Source organism: Argiope bruennichi, chromosome X1, assembly GCF_947563725.1.
Source record: "Argiope bruennichi chromosome X1, qqArgBrue1.1, whole genome shotgun sequence".
Taxonomy (NCBI): Eukaryota; Metazoa; Arthropoda; class Arachnida; order Araneae; family Araneidae; genus Argiope; species Argiope bruennichi.
This window is the reverse complement of record NC_079162.1, coordinates 5,185,350-5,211,098: the sequence shown is the minus strand read 5'-3', so window position 1 is coordinate 5,211,098 and position 25,749 is coordinate 5,185,350. Positions and strand designations below refer to the sequence as shown.

The following is a 25,749-nucleotide window of genomic DNA, read 5'->3' as shown; positions in this document are numbered from 1 at the left end:
TATTGCAAATAATATTTAATAGCAAAGACGCTCATTTTGCAAGGAGGCACTTGCGATACTCAAAACCAACATATCTGATATGATGACTCTTCTGCAACGTATAAATAGGATACATAAACTACGTATGTTTGAGATCAGCTATTTATAATTTGGCATGACTTAACCTTCTCTCTGGATATCTAACATGAAATGTATACCGTCTGTTTCTAGTTCAAGTACCATTCGATGTGTTGCGTTGTAATTCATTCAACATGCATTGCGATATATGCAATCCTAGAAAATGTCCCGTCCAGTTCAAGCCCGATTTTTAAATATTATTTACATATTGTAACCTTCCTTCTTTCTGTTCTGATTTCAAAGGATTTTTTTCAATAGTGCATGTAAAACAACTGGAGCATACTGCCCAATGAACTTTGCTGAAAAATCCGATAAGAAATGGCGTGCTGTTGCAGTCAAAATCAACACTACAAAACTCGTTTTTCAGAGGTATTTCTTCCAAAAATTCTTTCTTTATAGATATAAGGATACGATTGTTATTTTGATCGTCACTTTAATTTTTTAAAATAAGAAATACCCTGATCTTATTCATTTATTATTTCTGTCTATTTTTTGTATTTTTTTTTTTTTCGCGTACGAAGTTTAGAAGAAGAAAGTCCTGTAATTGTTGCAGCATTCGATCTAGAGATGACGAAGAATCGTTACATTTTCGACTTCAAAAAACACATTTCTGTCTATTTGTGAATACGATAACTCGAAAAAGTAACAAAGAAGGTTTTGTTTGGTTTTTCACCAAAATTTGCGATTTCTAAGAAAATTGAAATCAATCCATTACTGTCTTCTCGTATATCTGTGAACATAATAATTCAAAAACGTCAATTCATTTTTTGGAATAATTAGATTAACCACTTTAAAAAGAACGATAGCTCTTGTTCTAAAGACACGAATATTCTGATATTTTCCAACTCTAATCAACAAGCAATTTCTGAATATGTTATATAATATTTAAACATGGATGATAAAATTTTATTCATTGCTTTGTCCTGGCATTTTTTGCATTGGTTGCTTTTACCTTTTTACCAGTTATACACCGCTATTAGTGCAAGTTCCATAGATTGGTGTAACTTCTGTGTGTCGCCGTCAATTACAAGATGAAAATGAATGAAATTCAGCCATCTTCAACGGAAAGAATACTTTGAAGAAATTGCACCAATTGAAAATCAATGGAAACAAGTAGCAGAATATTTCATATTTTAAGGATTATTACTATTCCAGACATAGGATGTATATTCTTAAGTTACAATATCTTCTTCAATTGGAAATTTGTCTTGTTCATATGGGTAGAGATATATAAGCTGCAAGAGAATCAGTTTAAATTTAAGAATAAATTGAATAAAAAATAAAAGTAAATTAAAATGTCCCGCATAAGGACCATAAAAAACAATAGAACGTAAAATAAAATCCTTCTGGATGTTAGAAATGAAGATTATAAGAATAGAAGATTTTCAGAAATAACTCTTCAGAAAGTTGTTCAATCGAATTCCTAATCATAACAACCCAATGAGAATTATTCTTTGCGCCCAACTTTGGGGGATGCACTTGCCTTTCCTCTATTTTCCCCTTCGAACTCTGCAAAGTATAGAATAATTCTAAAATCTTTTGTTCGCCTAATTCCGTTTGAACCCAATTCGTTTAAATGCAATTGCAGTTTCGATAAAAATTTCAGCAATAGAAAAGCTTAAGTGCTTAGGCGCTGTTACTCAATAAATTCAAAAAGAAGGGTGAATTCCTGTAGGAACCGTACTAAATAAAAACTTAAGTTTCGCAATTATATTTGCTAAATACTGCAATCCGATTCCATGTAATCCAAACCCAAATTTTATCATTTTAAATAGGAATTTGAAGCTTTGAATATTTGAAATTCCCCCGGTAGGAAAGTGGATGACTGCATCTCTGTGCAGCATTCACCAGATGGCGCTATGCTATTGAATCGATATTAGTGTCAAGGAGCAAGCATTAGTTGAAGGAAAACTGTCTACATTTTATGCAAAATGTTACCTCAGCAATCTTCGAAAATTCCGCGGCTATTTTGGCGGAGGGAGATACTTCATACTGAGCAAACCAAATACCTTCATATTAAGCAAATTGCACGTATCACTAATTTATCCTCTCTCCTCCACAAACGTTCTTCGTTTTTTAGTTCATATAAGTAAATTATATTAAGTATAATTTTATATTAAAAATTACATTTTCTTTTCGAATTTGTTACTTAACTAACTGCATTTGCAAAGCCACTTTTTTCTAGCTATGGCAGTAATGAGGCTCCTAGCAAATGAGTGAGAATCTAGCAATGTCTATATAATTGATACACTTCGGGTCCCTACGAAATTCTCCAAATGAAATGTTAATCATATATATGATAAATCTGAAGGAATTTGTTGATAGTTTCTTTCTTATTGTATCTGAAGTTCTTTGTTCTATTGATTTTAGGGCCCCACATTTTTATGTTTTTGCTTGGAGCCCTAGACTTTTGATAAAAATTTCTTAAAAACTATTTTAGTGTACTATTAAAATTGTAACTCATGAAGTGTTTATTATTACTCATATCCTAGATGTTATATTTTAAACTTCAGCAACTCTGCAATCCATTTAATAAAAAATCTGCTAACAATGATAACAGATTCAGATAGTGGAAATCTCTATGTTGGCGATAAAGCTTTCTTTTCTGCTGCAGAGTTCTTTTCAACGTGCAATAGGAATACGAATTTACCACCTTCTACTGATGAGCGACACTATTTAAAAAAGTTTCTTCCTTCTGAAGCATCGTAGCATCTCTGACTGTTAGAGGTGGGAATAATTCGTAATACAGAAATATTTTTTCATTGCAATTAAATTGGAATGAACCTGCTTTTTTTATAATCAGATGATTTTTTTAACAAAGATTCTTTTTTTTTCTTTGCAATTATTAAAGAAATAGAAAGACCCTAATGCTATTCTTATAATGATTCTATGTGGGGGGGATTCATTATAAAAAAAGAAATAAAATAAAATTAACATCAAGGAACATAACTTCGTAAAGAATTTCTTTAATTGTGTTCATATTTAAAACAACTTAAATACGTATTGATACATATCAATTGAATAAATAATCTTTTTTTTTTTACAACTTTTATGATTACACCAGATCCAAGGCTATATTTACACATTTTAAGATCTTACATTAGATTAAAACACATAACTATGCATCCCCTTGAAAAGGCCCAATTATAGTTTTCAATTTAATTTATAATAATTCATATTTGAAGCACAAAAGCATTTAATATATAGCATTTAATATTTCTTATAACTTTTTAATCACATCATATTTTTAATTCAATCATAAAATGTTAGATTGCTTATATCTCAAGATTAACAACAGCTAAAAGATGGGGAAGTTTGAAGTTCATCGAATTTCTTCCATTATGCTTTTCTCAATCTAAAAGTTCATTTGCCTTAAATTTTCATTTCTTTTTGTGAAATCAGTTGCCCCAGACGAGAGGTGCCCCTGGGATTAAAGCCTTGAAATATCACAAAGGGCAAGTGCGAAAGAGAAAAACAATTTTCTATCCATTTTGTTGATAATCTGACGAATAAACGTATTTTTCGAGAAGTATTCATCACATATAATTGTTGTTAGATGAATGAATTACTTTACGTTAAACGAAATCTTAGTTTTATTTTTAAGAACGTAGGAAAAATTGAAAGTCTTAATTGCATAAATCATTTACTTTTCATAGATTGTATTATTTAATCATAAAAAACAACATTCAGGTTAAATTCAGTGCCCATTGCAGTAGTTCATTTTCTTTTTTCACTTCAATTATTATTAATGAAGTATGCCATTCAAATATTCATCCGATACTTGGAAGAAGGGATTGGCGTCATTCTAGGAGAAATTTAACAAACATTTGTCTGATTGTAAGAAATTTGTCACTCTAAATTTCGGAGAAATTGACTTAATTGAAATCCAAGAAATCAATCTGATCATAAAAAGAATTTTCTGAATATTGTCAGAGAAATTCAGACAAAGTAATGTGCTCTCGTCATTGCTTTAAGAGACCCTGGATCTCTCAGTCCTGACACGTAAAAACCAGGTTTGAGATTGTTCCTTTCCCAAATAACGATGCTTGTAAATGACATTATTATTACATATATTCCTGTTCGGTTCGATATTTAGGGATAGCAGTCTGTGAAATAAGGTTCTAAACATATTTGAAGGATGTGCAATGGAACTTGATCCAGATGACAATAAAAGAAATATTTCTTCTTTGATTGAGCGAAGCGCATTCTTCTGTCAGCCAGAATCATACTAAAGGTTATTGCATTGAAAAGTTGAAGAAAAGCATTCAAAATTCGAAATTTGTAAGAATTCTTCAAGAAATATTGATGCCCCAGATTACATTGAGTTGACAAAATATATGCTGTTTACCTCTCCAATGTTGAAACGATTTCTTTATTTATTCAAGATGAAATTCGACCCGAGTTGGATTTCCAGACCGAAACCTAATTGTTGGAACATACGTCAAACTAGATATAGACAAAGATGAATAGATTATATTAACATTCCTCTCAAAATCCCAAAATTTGATTTAAAAATGTGAATTTATGACAATATAAACATATTTTAATATGTCTGAACTGGTTGGTCGTTGGAAACGATTTGAACGGTCACGTCCTCGTGGTGAATTCTGGGTAAAATTCTTCCCTTTCAAAAGCAAAACAATATCAATCAAGTTAACTAATTATCTAGAAAGATGGGTTTTATAATTCAAATAGTATCCTTTCAGGGTAAAACGAACTTATAGATAAGAACCTCAATTTTTCGACTCAATTTTAAAAGTCTTTTGCGTGCGCATGATTCTTAAATTGAATTTTTCAGTCATCAAATAACTCAAATGAAATACTTAGATGCTAGTAGAAACTAAAAGTCATAGCTGATTTATTTTTGAGTCAAGGCAAAATTTTGGTAATTTTTACGATTTTTTCGCTAACTTAAAACCTTTTTCACGATCTGGAGATGCAAGGTATATTTTTTATTCGAATATTCTCCGTTGATTAGCACAAAAATAAACAACCCTATGAATGTCCAAATCAAAGATATCCAAAATTTAAAAAATCGGTTCTTCTCCTGTTTCTCCTAATGTCAGTGATAATAAATAAGTTTTTAAAAGTGAAACACCTCATCATAGGGAGATTCATCTGAAAGGGTATAACTTCTTGTTACTTCAGGATTATATGCTGTCCTATTATAAAAACAAAGAAGAAGTGGAAGTTTAGCCAGTTACGTCAATCGAGATCTGCATTTTGGCTTGGGCGGTGTGTAATAAAAATGAAATCTTATTCGCTTTATTATAATTAGTTGCAAAATTTGCTATGCAATCATTCGTATTGCGTCCGACTTGTATATTTGTCATCGCTTGACTTTAAAAAGGGGATATTAAGGGATTTTAAAAAATAAATTCCTCAGTGAACATGTTAAAGGAGAAAAAGCCTTTCTTTAAAAATACTCTTTAACATGTTAAAGAAATTTTAAAAAATCATTTTATTAACAATTTTCCTAGGAAATATTGAGTTGTGCGAGTTGCAAACATCTCTCCTTCTCTTCTAGTACGAAATTGGGATATCTGTGGACATTCTCGTGGTCATTGATATGAGATTTTTGATTTCACAGCTGTCGAGAGCTGCTGGAAGGAGTTGGCAGGTAGGTGGGTGAAAATAATATTAGTTGACAAATAGATAAATAAAAGAATATATATTATTTATATTAAAGATATTAAAATAATATTATTTTGTCTGTGGAGGGTATTTAAATGGTTCATTATAACACTTAGGTATTATAGTATTTATAAATATTGAGTGCTTAAATATACCAATGTAGATACTTCGCTGTCTTGAGTCTTAAAAAGTGAATGTATAAAAATTAAACGATTTTACAAATTTATTTTTAAAAAAATTAAAATCAATCAATTAATTAATAAGGGAGCTCGTTAACTTCAAAAATATCTTTCCTACAATCCAGACAAAATCTTCCATATTTTTGTTTAATGATTAGGTGTAAACTGCACAGAAACTCAGATTTTAAAAATGTTTTTCCTGTTTAGAAATTTAAAGTTTAAAAAGTCAAATCTTTTTTTTAAAAGAATTAGACATTTTTTAAAAATGCTGCTTTTTATCCAGTTTCCAACTTTTCCCATTAAATTTTTTTAAGGATCCTCCGAATGAATTTAGTAAAATTAGGGATTCTATTTTGGATATCTAAATTAGTTTTGGAGAAAAAATATTTTCTCCTAAATTTCTGCGATTTTTTGGAGAAAAAATATTTTCTCCTAAATTTCTGTGATTTTTTGGAGAAAAGGAAATCTTTTCACTTTTTTTTTTTTAACTTTCTATAAATTTTTTTCTAACCAATATTTTTATAAATCGGTTTCTAATTCTATTAAGTATTATATTTGTCAGTTTATAGAAAAAAATTCAACTATTTTTTAAAAGTTAGTTTGATTTTTAGCATTTTTTGCTGTCATTATTTCAGAAAAATCAAAATGACAAAAAGATTCAAACATATATTATTAGGAAAATATTATAATAAATATATTATATAAAATATTATAATCAATAGAATATTATAATAAAATCAGCTTCTATCCAGCCAAGTATTTTCCAAACATAAATAAATAAGGAAGCATCAATTTTATCTATAATTTATTTTATCCTTACAATGGTCAGTAAGAGCTCTAATTTAGCTCAGCAATAATTAGAAAAAAATCTTCAAAATTTAAATTAAGATTAAAATAATTAATTTAGATTAATTCAAAATTTAAGTTTCTGTTTTTTTACTTATTAATAATTTTACAGTACATGCATCCTCGAAATCGTTCTCCGTTTTATTTTGCAAATGCTTATTTATATACAGAAATATTTGGAAGCCATTTGAAAACAAAAAATAATATGAAAACAGATACATAAATATGAATTTAATAAAAGCAAGTTTGAAAACATTGATACAAATATTTTTATTAATAATTTTTTTTTATAAAACAAAGCTAAGATGTGAAATGCAGTTGTGAATTTTGACTCGTTGAAACTAAAATGTCATAAATAACAATCATAGTGCCATTAATATCGATTTCAGTAAAAAATTGGACAGCGGAGTTCAAAATCGTTTTTTAAACTGTTCTGTTGGGAAACTCTTTCATTTTTAAACTGTTCTATTCGATCTACGCGCCCTCCATATATTACCATTCATGAAAAAATAAAATTTGTCGTTCTATTAACTCCTGGAATTTTTGAATCTATCAAAATTAAAGTATGCAATAAATTGCGTTGGAGCTTTAAAAAATCTGGATTTCTTTTCAAAAATGATCGAAATTGGATGAACAGAAATTAAAACAAAATTTCTAGTGAAGTAACCAAAATTGCAAATAAACAATGATAAAACAATAAACTTTTCAAAAAAGTGTTTTGTTTTACTTTTTAGCGAAAAATTAAATGCCTTACCAACTAAAGCATAAAATGAGCAATTGAAGGAGGTGTCAAATTACTACATTTCTCGCTATTTATCTTATGGTTTTGAGATTTACAAAGAATTCAATCGAAGTTTCAGAGATATTTTTAATGTTAAATTTAAAAGTCAATTTTTTTTGGGGGGGAGGGGTTAGTTTATCAAATCTCCTTCACGTTGATTAAGTTAAAATTGTGACTGGAAATGGGCCGTCTGATTAAAAGAGGGGCTTCATAATGTGCAAAACGTGGGGGGGGGACATCCCTAAATTTCCAACAGCAATTAGCAGGAATTATTCATAGATTCCTTATAATTTTCGTGCGTTAAATAATCTTCTAATGATATGAAAAATATTTTTATATTAGGTGCATCAATTTTTGTTTTTAAAAATATTTCCGCATACTTACTTTCATGTAATTAGTAATAAAAAAATTAAAAATTTTCTCCATAAATTAAATAAAAATTACAAAAGTAGTAATAATTCGTTCAAACAGAAAACAAATAATATTCAGTTAGTTGTTCAAAAGCTTAACAAAACTGTCATATATAAAATAGTATTCCCGCAATGCAAATAACGGTATAGAAAGGAGGGAGGGAAAGAAAAGCGTGGGTGGGTATTGCCCTCATCTTCCTGTATGATTTCTCAGTAGAATATAGTTTAGTGCTTAGCTTTTTTTTGTATAGTGCTGAGAATTGAACACTCGTTTGAGAACAGCCCGTTTTCTCACTCCCCAGTCTGGTTACATTTTTGGTGTGAAAAACACATATTCATACATTTATATTTTCGAATGACATACATACGAATACTAAACGAGATAGATATAGACCCAGGCTTCTTGTCGTGTAAATTTGATGATGAGTCTGATCCCTAATTTGATAGACATCTACAATTCTAGTGGCATCCACCAAGTTCTTTGTTTTTGAATGATGATGTTCTAGGATGGCAGACAAACAAATTCCTCTTTGCGCTGTTTTAGCTCTCATAAAGATCTACAATTTAGGTAAAATATCACAAATTAAATTTCAGCTACCTCTTTTTTCATTTTTTTTTCACTGATGGTCGCATATAATTCCAAAAAGGTTCCTTTCGGACTCATGGAGGCCTACAGTAGATCCTTTAATTGGTGTTGTTCAGAAACGCTGAGAAGATTATAGGCAAATCGATTTCAATCGGCAAATAGCTTTCGTATAGCTTCCATGCGAGAGGTTAACTTAATTACAAATTGCATGAATACAATTTCAGTTTTATCTTGATCATAGCAAGCATCCACAATCAACAATCTGAAAATGTTATTAAAAATGTTCCATTGTAAGGCATCGATTTCGATTTCCTAAAAAAATATCAAACAGTATTTTATTAATTAGATTCACATCATGGTTTTTATTTTCGTGTACGCTACGTTCCTTTCAGTTCGAGTGACTGTTAAGTCCAATCAGATGCATAGAAATGAATCCGAATGGTATCTATTGGGATGGTGGATGTATCTATTGATGGATCTTAGACGAAGGGTGATAATCCAAAGTAAGCTGAGTAACCATGGATTTTTGGATTTGCAAATGACTATGAAAAGTTTTTTCAGCAGAAAGAGTTAAGCTAAGCAAGATAAAAAATCGACAAATTAGTTATCAAGTGGCTGAAAAATATGTAAATGTAAAAGAAACAACGCAAAAGATAAAAACTAAGAAGGATTTACGATTAGGGTTTAAAGAATTTACGGAATTCATCCAAGGAGTTACCCAACGATCAGACAGTAGAGAGACACATCACTTCAGGGTGTCAAGGGCCTTGCGTCATGGATACCAAAAATGTAAACACTGAAGAGAGAATGAAGAAATGACAAATTTATAAAACAAAAATGAATCGATATACAGAGGAAGGTTAAGAAAGAAAAGTAGAGAATACTTTGAAATATTATATAGCGAAATAACGAGAGTGAACCCTTTTGAGTTCCCATATAAATTAGCAGCATATAAAATGAAAAGGAAAACAATATTGCAGGGTTTCAAGAAACAGGATGGAACAAAAACCAAAAATACAAAATAAACTATTGAAACTTTTGCTAGATACCTTTTAAAGAGGAACAGTCCCAACAAGAAAATAAAAAGCAGAGGGAAATAAGAAAACGTATTGAGAAATATAAAACAAAAGACGAAATATTCACAATAAATGAAATAAGAACAACGATTAATAAAATGGCTAAAAAGAAAACACCTGGATTGGACAACATCCCAATGGAGATGCTTGCTGAGATTAACAGAAAGAATCCAATTATACTTTTAGAGTTATGCAACAAGTGCTTAAAATTAGGTGCGTTTCCATATAAATGGAAGGTACCAAAATTAATTTTAATTCCTGAAACGGATAGAAGCTTAGAGGACCCTAAATCCTATAGACCAATTTGTAACAACAGCAAGTAAAATCTTGGATAAACTGATAACTCAAAGAGTAAAACACTTATTAACGGCACAAAATAGACTACATCATGATCAACATAGTCTTAGATAAGATAGCTTTTGTAAAACAGCATAAAATGCACTATGAAGTAAAATAAAGGATGTAGTGAATTGAAAACTAAAAGCAGCAATTATATCTTTGTATGTAGCTGGAGCATTTGATTTAATATGGAGGAAAGGCATTTTATATGCCTTTATAAAAATGAATTGCCCGAGCAACCTTTTTGAAGTGATTAAAGATTACTTAAGTGAAAGACGATATATTTACCAAAATGGAGAGAATAATTGGGAATTTATAATGGATAGAGGAGTTCCACAAGTCTCATGCAGCGGGCCGTTATTCTGGAATTTGGTTATGAATTCTGCATTTAAGATCAATTTTCCAGAGAATTGCTTTAAACAGGCGTAGGCCGATGATGTGCTACTAATAATCTCGGGAAGAATAAAAGATGAACTGGAAATTAAAGGAAAACAAAAAAATCATAGGCTAATAAAATGGGGCAAAATACACAAACTTGAGTTTAATGAAAGGAAAACAATTCAAATGCCCATAACATTTGAAGAACATTTAAAATTAACAGATGCACCTAAAATAAAAGTGGACAATAACAATATGAATGTATGTAATAAATTAAAATACTTGGGAGTTACATGGGACAGTAAATTAAAATTAACGTTGCATTTTAGTAAAGAAAAAAGTGGATTTATTAACATATAAACGAACGAGAGTTGTGGATAAATTTTATAGAAAGAGGAAATACCATCGAATAAACTACATTGGGGCCATTGAGCCATTTGTTCTTTTCGAGCACGGTGCATGGGGACATAGACTAAATCTGTAGAAAATCTGGGAAGCGTTAAGTCCAATCCAACGGTGCCTCTCAACATTACGTCTGGGGAATATAGAATGATTTCTACCGAAGCACTTTAAGTGATAACAGGAATTTTTCCAATGGATCTCAGAGCAATGGAAATGTTTACAAAATATCAAGTAAGAACTACTAGTAATAAAGTAAGAATAGGAAACAAATGCTTCAGCTGTAAAGATTATGAGATCTATTTTGACACGCTCGAAGAACATCCTGCAGAATGATTTATTCATGGTTTTCAAATCAAAATCTTAGATATAGACAGAAATTTTTACAGATGGTTCGAAAGATGATAATAAAGAAGGAGCTGCTGTAGTAGTTTACTACATAGGAAAGAGATCGATAAAAGTCTTGTGAAATTATCGAACCATGCCACAGTTCCCAGGCTCTGAAGGGAAAGCTCTAAAGATGGCCATTTAATATTGTGAAAGGATGGAGAACGGACAGAAATGCTATTTTTTTTTTTCAAATTCTCTGGAAGTCCTACAAGCCATACAATCATCGAAATTTCGTTCATACCTATTACGAAATATGGACGACAAACGAAAAGATGTAAAAATGTAAAAATTAACAAGTGGTTAGAATTGAATTGGGTTAAGGCCTATATTGGAATATATGGTAATGAAAAGGCGGATGAATGTGCAAACTTGGTGGTACAGAACAAGAATGTTGATATAATTGACTCCACTTCAAATAGTGTCTTAAAATGGAAATTAAGAGAAGAAACAAAATTGCAATGGTTTGACAGATGGTGTATGGCCAAAAAAGGAAGAGTAACTTATGACTTTATTCCTAACCCATAATAAAAATAAGACGATGCCATCCACTGATAATCCAAATTATATTAGTAATTGGGAGATTTCATTCCTATTTCCAAAGATTTGGAAGAATGCAGGAAAATAAATGTATCTATGGAGGAATCGGTACTATTTACCATTATTTAAAGAAATGTATAGAAGTCATAGAACTAAGAAAGAACCTAAAAGTTGGAAATAATGACTTAAGCTCAGTACTAATGGTGTCAGAAAATCTTAAAATACTGAAGGACATAATATTAAAAATTGAGAGATTTTTGCCAAAAATTTAAAGTTTAAAAGTGTTCGCCTTTCTTCTGTTGTGGGACGCACATTTGGAGGAATACAGCGAATTTTGAGAAGATTTTCTCAAAGTGTTGACCTACTGCTCATAAAACAGGTTGATAATGTAGGGGAAGAGAAGGAGGAAGAAAGTCAGATATTGACCACCTGTGACTAAGGGCCAACAGCGTCAAAGAGAATGCCAGTTCGGAGAATTTGCCAATAATATGGATGGATTATAATAAAGACAACAGTCGGCCTCAACTAATCCTGTCGATACTGATTCGTTCAGTGGTGGCGGGGTGGTCGGCTATACACAAGAAGAAGTCATCTTAGACGTCAGAAATAAAATACTAATGAACTAAACCTAAGCCCCAATTTGAATGCTGTAACCAATAATTACTTTGAACTATCTATTTAAAAATTCATAATTTTCGTGCAACTTTTTCATCATTAAACTAATTATATCAGTAAAGGACTTTAGTGCTTTCATTTAAATGCTTACCTAAACACGAATTGATATTATTATTTAATCAAAATTTTAGTTGAAAGAGGCCCCAATTTGGTAAGAAGAAACAACTCTCGAAGGTTCCTCGTATAATTACTGAATCATGTGCGTTATTAAATTCATAGAAACATTCAGACGATTGACTTTTTTATTGGCAGAGAACGGTATTCCTTATATATGGAAATTAAACCAGGTGCAAGCTCTTTCTCATTTCACACACAGAAAAGAATTAAATGGACGATATTTTTTTAGGCGATGCACATCGATGTGTGTACAACTTTCTATAAGCTTGGTAAGAAAACCCTATCAGCGAATACTATGATGGGAGTGCATGGTTTCCTTTTGTTGAAATTTCTCTCATTAAAAAGACCCTAATTTTTAAAACCATTCATTAAATATATCCTCTGCGCAAATAAAATTCCTTTCAAAGCACGTAATAATTTTTTTAATAATAAACTCATTTCGATGAAAAGTATAGCATTGCAAATAAATCATGAAATAAACACAGCTTCAATGAAAAAAAATCATGTAAATAAATACAACGAAGAAAATTCTTATTCACTTCGGATGAGATCAGTTTAAAGTGAAAGCTAAATTGTGAAAGAAACATAATAATGGAAGTAACGAAATAATTCTCGAGAACTTGTCGTCGTGGCATGCTGTTTAAAATTTTAATAATCTTCTTAGTCAAATTAAAAGGAAACCATTAAAACCTTTCATTTAATCATTGTGGGTTAATTCTGTAAATACTTTAAAATCAGTCAAGGATTTTTTGTAAGTTCGAATTCTAGTTTCATAGAAAGGAAAATTTTTTTAAATTCAAAAACTACCTTTCTTTCTTTTCTTTTTTTTTGTAATCTAGGGTAATTAATTTTTTAAGACACGAAAAAAATATGGAACAAAAGAAAACGCGATATGGATTGTCAGATAACGGCCTTTCAGTTTCTTTCGGAATGTAAAAGAATGTCGGTGGGAGATATTAAAAGATGGATTATGAATTTGGAAACGCAGTAGGATTCGAAAATATTGAGAACTTCTATATTTGTTAAGAGTATTTCAGAAATTAAATGAAATTTTAAGAATCAATTTCTCGCAAACGAATGAAGATAGAAAGATGTCATTTGCTCAGAAAAGATGAAAATAAAGTCGGATTTTACTTTTATTTTTATAAAACCATAAATCATCATTCGCATAGTTTCCATTTTATACCATTAGATGGTTCTGGAGCTGAGGCAGTGATACATAACATAAGAAATTTGAAGAATTAACAACCTACAAATTTTTAGTCTACCGTTCTCCATTCCCAGAGATTAGCTGTCTGAATAGGAACTACACTTCTTACAGCATCAAAGAACATTTTTGAACATGAGCAATAGAAGTACTGCTTACAAATAATCCAAAATAATGTATCATTGTTCGGAAGTTAAACTTCTAAACGAAGGACGATACATTGAACTTTTGATACTTTGAAGCTATATATTGAAGCATTGGCGATAGATTAAACTTTTGATACATTGAAGCATTGGCGATAGATTAAACTTTTGATACATTGAAGCAATATATTGAAGTATTGATGACATTGAAGCTTTTCAGATGCATAAGGCATAAATTGGAGTTACCTATTCTAACTAATTTCTCACTTTTCATTATTCTTAACAAAGGATCTGTTAGAGCTATACTTTGAATAATTGATCTATGACTTTTTAAGCTTAGAATTTTCCTTTTTGCAGATGTCATGGTACCTTTTATCACTTTAAGATAAGCAGAAACTAACAGTCGACCGCCTCCCCAGTACGATATTTACCATCTTCCCCGACAACCTTGGTCATTACCTTTCAGCAGCTGGTTTCCCCATTTGTTTAGGGAAACTTATCTAAACATCCAAAATCATCCAAACCATTTATATAGGTTTATATGTGATTAGATATCTCAGGTGTCCTTTACGTTCTTACAAGGAATGGAGTAACAATTGGAATACCTAATTTAAGATAGAATTCCGTGGTATACAATTGACAATTGTTGTAAGTATTGTTAATGAAATTTAATGGTTTGATATGAAATTCAATATATTAATTTCGTATTCGTTATCTTCATATACCTTTTTTTTTTTCTGATATGCAATCTTCGAAAAGTAAGTCATTTGAATCCAATTATTGTGTAATTTAAATCAATTCATTTTTGCATAGAATTAGAGCAATTTATTTCAGCCGTTTATTTTAGAAATGATTTTGAATTTAATCCAAATGCTTATCTGAACTTTTGCCGAAAATTAAAAGTTACTTGCATAACAAAATTAAAAGCGCAATCAATTACATTTTGTGAAAGAAAATGAAAGCCAAATAGCGAAGTTTTTGCAAGCGATTATACTCTAACTTTGACAAATCACATTTTTATTAATATCCCCCATGTCAGGAGATAGCAAATAGCAGGCAAAAATTTCTAATAATGACTAGAGTGCAAGTACAGTGACGCGGCTATTGATCCGGAGGAATCGATAAGAGAAGAGCTGCAAGCTTTTACCGAAATACATTCTCTATGCAAAAGATAAAAAATATATATTGTCATGGATAATTGATTCGATTCAAAAGATTTTCAGTATCTATTTGATATTTAGAACCCAAAACCGTGAATTTTAGATTGAAATAAAATAGACGTTATAGAATATGAATAGATGTGAAAAAAAATATTAAGCAAAATTTTCTTTATTTCTAAAAAAGGGAAATCCGTTTCGAACAGAAAAATGATAAACAAAAATGACTTTTTAGAGAATTAATAATCTGTTAGTTTTTCTGCACTTTAGGCATAACTCTTTTTTGTTTGTTTGTTTGTTTCTACTGCCACTTATGTTTATTTTTCTTTTATTCTAGATATAAATGTGGATTATATATCTAAGTCTCATTAATTTGTCAATACATTTTTATAGTTATATTTTTCATGAAACTTTTGAAATTTTCATTGCTATTATTTCTGATTCTCTTGAAAGAAGTGTTAAATTTATAAAAGCTGTCATGAAAATGCTCTTAATCAGATCTTTAATTTTCTTTATACTTATTCTTAACCACAAATTATGTTTAGATAGAAGCTGAATTCTAGATTGAGTTTTGATTGCTAATATTGAATTCTTCAGTCATATTAAATTTGTATTGAATTGCGTGACACTAGTGTGTAATATGTATTATTTTTCGCATATTGTATATTTTTTGCACGAAAAAAATATGTATTTTTTTTCATTAGCATGATCATGACATAGAAGACTGCATTTAGAGTGTAGAGAAAATTGACAAAATCCAACTGAAACTTTCCATTACTTGAGTATATTGTGAATGAAGGAAATTCTTGTTCAGAGATGTAAGGTCTTTTTATTAATAATTTTACTCATTAATATACTTGATATTATTTATTATTATTTCATTTTTCTTTTTAAAAATATTTTTAATCAATAATCTTATGCATTTTAAATATACTGAATTCTTAAAATTTGCAGTTCTCATTTTTTAATATGCTTTTCAACAAAGTAAGAAACATAAAATGTTATTAATTAAATTATATGAGGCTATAAAAAGAAGGAGTGCAAAATGGATTTAGTTTAATAACATGTTTGTTTTCAATTCTTAGAATTTTTTTTTTTTTTTGCCAGCAATTTTAAAAATGAAATGTTAAGTACACTTATTAATGAGCATTACAAGCTATTTTTACGCTTAATGTTCCATACTAAGTCTGCTTTAGTTTGGTCCTGAATGATCATTGATAAGTGTAATTTCATATATTAGCAAGAGTGGATGTTAGTCCAAACTTTCTTATTCTATAAAATCAGCATATCAAAATATATAAGAGAGATGCTCCAAAGTTATACATTGTAAAAGATAAAATAAAATAACTAAAAACGAGACTCACTTTTAAGTAAATAATTTAATATCAAAAATCTCTTTGACACATGAGTAATACCTCTTCATATCAAGTAATCGAAAGAAATCTGAACACACTGCATAATACATTTATTGACTCAAAAGACATTTTTAAAGCATCTTTTTAAAAAGTAACATATACCTATCTCGAATGATTTAGAAATTAGCTATTTGGAAACGAGCCGAGTAAATACTCCTGTATACTATCACAATATTGTAAATCAAAATTCTGTTGCTATAAAACTTTAATGCGTCACTTTGTGCTAAAACATACTTAATTTATTTGAATTCAAACCAAATATTTTTAATTCAATACTTTTATAGTTTGATACTGCTTATTTTTGATCTATTAAACATAAAAACATAATATTTTGTTTACTTTATTGCTCATGGATATTTTTTCCCATTTCAATTATTTTCCTAATTTTTTCTACAATATTTTAGTAACTAAAGCAATTGAATATACTAATACATAATTTGTATATTAAGTTCAGCCATTTCTTGAATTATTTGGCGATGTTTCGCCAGAAAATGACTCTTGTGATACTAAACCACACGACCTGCAGTCGAGTTACAAAAATTGACAGTTATATAATAGATCTAAAGGCAGGACCAAAATATCTCTTTTGTTAGCGTGTTATTTATGACTTCTCATAAAAAATTTTAAGTAAAATTTAGTGTCTTGATGTATTTAATTTCATTTTTCATTTATCTATTTATTCCTTTCTGCGTCCCGCTATCAGAAGTGTATGATTTAAATTCATGGGCTATTTTTAAATAAGAATTCAATAGATTTCGTAAACGAATTGCTCTGTTAAACGAAGAATAAATTAATATGCAGTGTAATTAATTAATATTTAGATAAAATGCGTCAAAAGATTAATGACTGACATGCTTGTCTAGATTATTAACCATACCTTCAATACTGGCATATAGTTATCCATTTTTGTCATCGCGACTAACAATCCGGATTTAATTCTAAATCCTTCGCTTACTGTTTGGCAGTTTTTGATTGTTTATTTAGAAGATGTGCAGTTAATGGCTTTTTAACTGTATTCAAAAGCATATAAAATTTATTCTAATAATAAAAAATGCATGTGGTTTTATTAACTTACCTAAAATGACTAAACATTTTAGAATAAGTATATTTGACATCAAAATATGTTTATTAATATGCTTATGCATTTTTTTAATTATTAATATACCTTATTATTGCGCCTTTTTTAAAGATGAAAACACATTTTGATTTTGATTTGTTTTAGATTTGTAATCTATTTCTCACTTACTTACCGTACTGTTTGAACCTATTGGAGGTTCCATGAAAGTGAAATCTCCCCATGAAATGCCTGTTTGCGAATATTCGGATTGAAGCCGCCCAGGGTCATTAAAAACATATTCATATTTTCATTCTAGCAATAAACATCAAACACTAGTAGTATTCGGTTCTATTATGGCTCTGTTCATTGTTCATCGATTTCTATGCGCAATTTTAGCCGCAAAAAGTTGGACTCAGATTTTTTTTCCACTAAAGTACAAATTCTCACTAGACCGATTCAAAGAGTATTTTCATTAGATTTTTAACATAGTAAATCCTATAATGTTGATTTTGTCTTATTAAAAATAGAATGAATAGGCAATTTTCAATTTCAATACACTTTAAAATAAATTGTATTACTTTAATATATTGTTGGGCAGTTCTATTTTTTTTCAGGAAAGGTTGTTTCCCCAAATCGAAAGTAAAATCTACATTCTCACCATCATGTTCGATAGTTTGTCTTTTGACATCAAAAGAAACATTTTATCCACCCACCCCAAAAGTTTTTTTCTCAGAACTTTCAATTTGGCTGTATCAGAAAATACCGGATTTTCCCCCCAAACTCCCACGTTTTGTTTCAAATGCTAGTTGCTTGTTTTTTTAATGAATGTTCTCGTAGAAAGAAAATATTGTAATTGTCAAAAAATTGGAATGCAAGATTTTGATGAATCTCCACGTTTGTTAGTACTCTGTTTGTCTGCTTTTCTATAAACACGATAGTTTCAAAACGCTTTGATCTAGATGGATGAAATTTTCTATATGGATTTTAGACCACATTTCCAGATTTCTGTCAAATTTTGCATGAAATCCATTTCGAGAAAGTCTGTCTATTGAATACAAATAAATCCGATAGTTACAAAGCGTAAAGAGCTAGATAGATAAAACTTGATGCACAGATTTGGCATCTAAATGTATCAAATTTTGAACCAAATCAGACAGTCTGTCGATCTGTCGCATGCATGTTAACGCAATAACTCATTAAATCCATGAAATTTCGCTTTCAATCGATCAGAAAAGAAAGGCGTTCAAAATATTTATTTGCACGATAGATTCATTGAAAAAAAAATGCTAGATTCTCGCCAAAGTTCTATATTTTGGAGCTACTAGTATCCAATGCTACGCAAGACATTCGTGACCTTGCCCAAAGCCCATAATTTTATACCATGAGTTAAGACCTTTATAGGAGAATATGCAAGAAATTTTCTTCGAGACTACCCTTGCTGGTTTTTAATATGATGATATTTTCCTTAAATTGTGTGGTATAGAAATCATTGTATGAAAAATAACAACAAAGGAAAGTAACGAGGTAACGGAAAGTAACAACAAAGGAAAGAAGCTTTCGATATTTAAATGTTTTTAAGAATGAAAACAATATTAGTGAGAGTGAATTTTTCTGTCATCGAATCTGAATAAATCAATCTGTTCAAAAAGAGTCTAATGAAAAAAAGCTTTAACAGATATTAAAAATGAAAAAACTTTTAAACTTCACCAAAAGAGCTTGAATACTTATCACGGTGGATAAAAGAAACGAATTAAGAAAATTATATAAGAAAATTCAGTCATATTTTGTACTATTATTATTAAATTGTTTTATCATCAATAAATTATTAATCGCTCATTCACAAATCTATAAAACTTGACTAAATTGAAATATTACTTCAGAAAATTGTGCCTTTCAAATTTGTGCCTAGTATAAATAAACGATAACAGATAATTGATTAATTAGCAATTAACTTTTATACTTATTATCTGTTATTTACTACCTTATCATCTATTTAAAATGGCCAGCGATTCAATAAACTGTAAACTTTGAGCGATTGAAACAAAATACAATTTCTCTTGATTACTTGCAAAATTAAACAGAATAGACAAAACTAGATAGATCGTAATTGACCTAACACTTTTGAGAATGCGAATTTCTGCACATAATAATGAATTTGCGAAAAATGAATGTTAAGATACCGTAATATGCCTAATAATCAATTCTACATTAAAAATAAAAAAAACAATGAAAGCTTTTTAGTACGCTGATCATCAAATAAATGAAATTGATGAGTTCCACTCTATATGAATAAGTTGTTTTGATATTCACTTCATAGAAACAGAAATTATGAAATAGAGACTAAAAAAGATTCTGCGTTTTGTATAAAAAAGCTAGCCAAGCGTTTTTCACTACTAATCATGCATTGAAACTAAAAATTTTTGTCACTTGAGAAAAACAATTTCTAAACGTTTATGTAATTTTTGCACATTCATCAGTTCATTTCCATACTAAAATTAGAACTAACCCATTTTTTTTCACGCGTCATATCCAAATTAGAATACAGTTTCAAATGTCCCTAAATGTTATAGAAATTGAAGAATGTGAAACAAATTTCATTCCACTAAAAAAGCAGTTTAATGAAAATAAAATTTTTGCAATTAATATGAATTTTCATTTGGCGAAATCATTATCATGAAAATCATACTTCATTAATAAAGAAATTTTTTTTAACAATCTAATAATTTTTTAGTTATTCTAAAAATAATTTTGAAGAAATACTTCCTTTAAAATTAGCAACTTAATTTTTTCAAGATATTTTATTATCTTTTAAATTTAAATAGTATATAAAGTATTGTATAATGAAATGTAAAATCATCGTTATCTGGCTTTATACTATCGATAATAAAAAAATTGAATTTCAAATTGGCATGTACAAGATTTATTTAAGGACAAAGAGCTTCTGTCAGTATTAATTTTTCCCACGATTGAACATGAAAATCAAAATTTTTGGATTCATCTTTTAACAAATCTTAGAAATTTTGATGCAGCTGAGCGGCTCAATGTAAACTAATGAAAACTAAAGGAAAGAGTCATTAAATTTTCCTTTGTTCGACATCTATAAATATTGGATAGATATGAATACGTATATGAATGGTGGATATTTCTCTTTTTGAATCAAATGATCTGATTTGACATTATCGAAACATTTATAGGAGAAGGGTTTTTAATATTTAGAATTATTTTAAATAAGAAAAATTGAGGGATATTGCGGAAAATTCGAAGATGATATTCGATGGATGGAAACACTGTTAAATATTGTGTGATTTCAACATTCATTTAGTTTCAAAAAAAATTTCAATTCCAAGATCAATATTTATAAAAATTACTTTGTTTGTTTTAAACATTTCAAAATTGCGAATAATAAGAATGCTTCAATAGATCTTTCAAGAATTTTCATGAATAAAAGTGTGTTTTGAAAATAATGTTTTATTAAATTATTCAGAGTGTACATTAAATATTACTTTTTGTTTACTGTTGACATGAAAATGTTATACATCCTTGAAATTTCCAAATTATGGCACTTCTGTGTCATATCATAAAGCATCTGGGCATATGAGATACGAGTAGAATGATTCAGATTGTGTCAAATGAGCTTTAATATTTCCTTTGATTGTTTTTATATTTCAACCGTTTCTACAGGAGTTTAAAATAGCCTTTCATTTCTTTTATATATAAAAATTATACGAAGATCATTCTTTTATTATTGTACTAAGAAGTAGATTTCTTTTACTTTTTGATTTTGAAATTCAATGCTCTTTCAACCTTATAACAAAATAGCAACTGTACAGAATGGAAATGTAATTTCCTTAATGGGTAACTGAAAATATACTCATATCCATAAATTAAGGATAATTCACAGTCACGCGGAAATCGAACTCTAAAATACATATATCAGACATAAAATGACTACACACATCTTCAAAAATCATATGCAAATTGCAGGAAGCCACCAGATGACACCTATAGTACGTCACAATGACGAGAGTGTAAGAGAGTGATGTATAAGAAATACAGGCAAAGAAGTAAAAATTGTTCGCAAGCGCTTTATAAGTCTTTCAATGAAATAACCGCATAGTTATGACACAAAAGACGCATTTGGATAATTTTTTACGTGGTAGAATTTTCGGCCGACTGGAATGTGGGCGTACCCAGCTGGAAATAGGCGAGGAACTTGGAATCGCCCAGAGTGTCATCTCCAGGCTTTGGCAACGATCCCAAGATGATGGTGATATGAGTAGACGTTACAGCACAGGTTGCCCCCCAGTTACAACGCCGAATGCACTGTTACTGCCGAATATTTGGCAGTTACTGTTAAAAGAAACAGACGGAGTACTCATCAGTTCTCTTCAACAACCGGTACGACAGTTTCAAGGCAGACCGTGTACAGACGCTTGGGGCAGATAGGTCTATATGCTCGTAGGCTTGTCAGATGTGTTCCACTTACTGCAACTCACAGTCGTTTGCGGTTATCCTGGAGTAGAGAGCATGCATTGTGGATACCGCAACAGTGGGCTTGTGTGATGTTTTCCGACGAGTCCAGGTTTAGCTTTTAGTCCGATTCTCGCCGGACTGTGAAATGGAGAGCGTCAGGTAGCCGTTACCACCAAGACAGCATCATTGAACGACACCGTTACGATGGTGCAGGATTGCTCGTTTGGGGAGGAATTATTCTGGGTTCCAGAACTGACCTGCATATTCAAATTGGAGCCATGACATGCGAAATCTATCGGGGCGTTATTCTAGAACAACATATATGTTTATTTCGGGGCGCCATGGGCGCAGAATTCGTGTTTATGGATGACAACACCCGTCCTCAACATGCAAACATCGTAAACAAATGTCTTCGATCGGAGAATATCACATGTATGGACTGGCCAGCATTCTCACCGGACTTGAATTTAGTACAGCGTGGATGGAACATGCTTGGCTGACGAGTTGCAGCCCGTCAATCACCTCCTACATGTCTATCGGAACTTCGGAGAGCATTGCTTGATGAGTGGTATAATATACCCGAAGATCAGATCGATAATTTGATACTCAGCATGCCTATGCGTTGTACGGACTGCATCGCATCGTCTGGGAGACATAGTATGTATTAACCATCATACCAAGCATGTAATATTGGTTTTTGTAAATAGGTTTTTTTTTCTTGTAATTTTTTGGAGGGAGCAAAAAATCGCTGTTTTTATTAATGATATCCAATATATAATATCTTTTTTGCTGTTTACCTTTTGTTTAATAAATAGGCTTTACAAATAAGTCACATTTTTTTTGCTTCTGACTCTTTCTTTTCCTGAACTTGCATTATCCTTCATTTATGGACATGAGTGTATAAAAAAATGAATAGTCATCAAGAATGCATACGGGTATTCTTGATTTTGATGCACAAACTCATCAAAAAATAAGCGAAAAATCGACTACAAAATAATTGCACTTGTAGAAATTTGAAATAAGTCAAACTAAATAAGGATGTTTCAAAATGTCTTTAAGGAAACAAATAAATAATTTAATAAGAGAAATTAATTAGATTCTAATTGATTAAAGAATCTAAGATCTGTTCTGAATTAATTTGATAGTAAAACAATTTTAAAAAAGCATTAAATAGGAATTTGGACGGAATAATTACTACTTTACTCTATATTAAGCACATATAAAGCAATGAAGAAAGAATTGAAAGAGTTCTTAATGATTACTAGAAATTACATACCTGTCCTCAACAATTATTTCAATGAAAGATAGCAAGTTGGAATGTTTTTATATAGTATTTAAACTGAAAGATTTACACATTTTGTCAAAAAACCAATTATATTAAAAACCCTCATTTCGAAAACCGAATGAATTTACAAAGGCAGAAAGAACTAAAATATTAATTTATGACCAGTTCAAGAATACAAAATCTACTATTGAAAAATTATATATACCACAGATTTGAAAAATGAGATTAATTTATTTTGACAAAAGAAAGCATTTATTTTTGATGGGATATGGATTATAGGCTCCATTATCAATGCATATTGCTCCTAACTCAAATTTGCAGGAATGAATGTTGACAGAAGGTATTAAAACATCAAATTATGATGGTATCAAGAATACATACGAAGTTGTTTTTTAAGTAAACTATTATGTTAACTTAAAAAATATTTTTGCAAATTTGTCTCTGTCTTGCTAAAATACAAATGAATAAAGCATTATCAAAATCGGTGGAGCAAAAAAAAAGTTTTACAGATTGTTTACAATACTTTTTTTATGATGAATAACAAAAATGATTTCAAAAAGCCTTAGAAAATTATAAAAAAATAATTAATGATAAATTATTACTCAGCAATTGTTGAATTTAAATTCTTGCTTTTTAGATTGATCGCTTCCAATTTGATAGGACAAAGCTTGAGGATCAAGAATTGCCGTCTTGAATCAGACTCCTGATCTTGATATTCCACTCTGTAGACCAGACATTTTTTTGACTTGAGATTAATGAGTTTTGTTCAAGTTTTGATTTTGATTTGATTTGGTAGAGAAGAATATCCGGTTTAAAATACTGAAATGAAATTATGTCAGCTTTGTTCGTTAAACCAGCAGGGTTTGACTATCTTTTTTATCTAACTTTGTTTTAAAAATAAATTAGCATGCATTCGTAAAAAACGTTAGCAATTCGGGATTATCGTATAAGCTAATTAGCATTATGCAAGGGCAGGAAAAGTCAAATATTATTTGTTTTCTAAATTATATTATATTTCTTTTATCTATTATATAACTAATATAACTATATTATATAACTAAATTCTATTTCTATTTCTATCATATTTTTAAAAGCACCAAATGAACATGTATCATCTATTAACATATAGTATATTTCTAAATTGATAAAGGGATAATTCAACCTATTAACAGTAGATAAAAGAAGAAAACTAATGAGAGAGTTTTTAAAAATAAGCTTTTATAGTTGTATAAAGAAAAATAAAATATTTTTAAACAAAAATATGGACGTTAAAACCAAAGCGTAAAGGCGTGTGGTGTTGCTAGAAATATTCTAAGATATTAGAATTTTAATCATATTTATATTATATTTCAACTTTTAATGAATGTTTAGGATTTTCTTTCTTAAACAATATTTCTTGAACTCTATTTATTTGCAATATTGATTTTAATACCTCCTGTTTTCGTTTTGATATCAAAAAAGAGAATACTGTTTCAAAAAATTATATTAATTGCATGAAATAATATGATTTTAATTAAATTTAAATAAATGATATTTTCTGCATTTGGAATTTTAGAATTCAAATTTCGTCTCTGTTTGAAAGAAATTATCACTTACCATTTGTTAAGACAACTGCACTTGTATCCTGAGGATCAAGTATTCCCTTGGCCATTCTTGACTAAGCTTCAAGACTGAGTAAAATGAATCGTTCACATGCTGTCCTCCAAGAAATCAACATATTCGTTTACAAATATCCCAATTGCTGTTGTATTCGACAACCTTCGACGGCTGCAAAATTCGCCTCGTGCTCTGCAGAAAGGAACACAACCATCTTGAGAAAGATTTGGAAAAGGTCACTTTTACATCAGTTGCATTTTCCACATCGAAACTCTTTACTGATTAACGAATCCTATCCCTTTTGGAGACTACAGTGCGTTTTGAAGAGCTATCCAAACCAGATGATATCTTTCTAAAATCTCCGAGAGAGGCCTTTTCCAAACGCTTCTACTCGTGCATTTCCAGCTTCTGAAACCTCGAGCAAAATGACCCTCACGCGTACCCTCACCGCGGGAAGAGTCACGTGATCCCTCACTCTGTTTCTTACTGGCTGGCGAAAGGTCCCGAATCTCCTTTTCCCGATCTGCAGGTCCTTTTGCAGAACGGAGAACTAAGGAAATAACGGAAAGAGAATTCACAATGCAGGGAAAATATTTCTGCTTTCAAATGCAATTTAACATGTTTATTTTTCCAGAAAAGAATTTTGATATCATTCGAAAAATGGATAGCTCAAGGTTTAAAAAAAAAGTGGATAAAAGGAATACACCTCTAATGATAGCTTCCATATTCAGAAAAATAAGAAAAATATTTTTATTTTTTATTTTTAACTGCTACGATCTTTTTTAGAACACCTATCATTTCTGTCAGTTATACAGCATGGAATCCCCTCAAATGTTTAGGGAGAATGAAACTCCTCACTATTCAGTAATTATAAAAGTTCTTCGCTTTTTGAAATGCTTAATTGTTCTTTATAATATTGTCTGAAAGAAACCAAGAATTTAGAAAGATAAAT

The 25,749-nt window shown here is 30.0% G+C and overlaps 1 protein-coding gene across 1 annotated transcript in view; it reads right to left on the bottom strand.

The window, feature by feature from the left end:
• Positions 1 to 25,184, bottom strand: part of LOC129958756 (heparan sulfate glucosamine 3-O-sulfotransferase 1-like) — a 55,297-nt gene extending 30,113 nt beyond the window's left edge. The window contains exon 1 of the mRNA XM_056071422.1: positions 24,798 to 25,184. The gene's annotated coding sequence lies outside the window, so the exon portion shown is untranslated. The remainder of the gene's footprint in view (positions 1 to 24,797) is intronic.
• Positions 25,185 to 25,749: the final 565 nt, after the last annotated feature.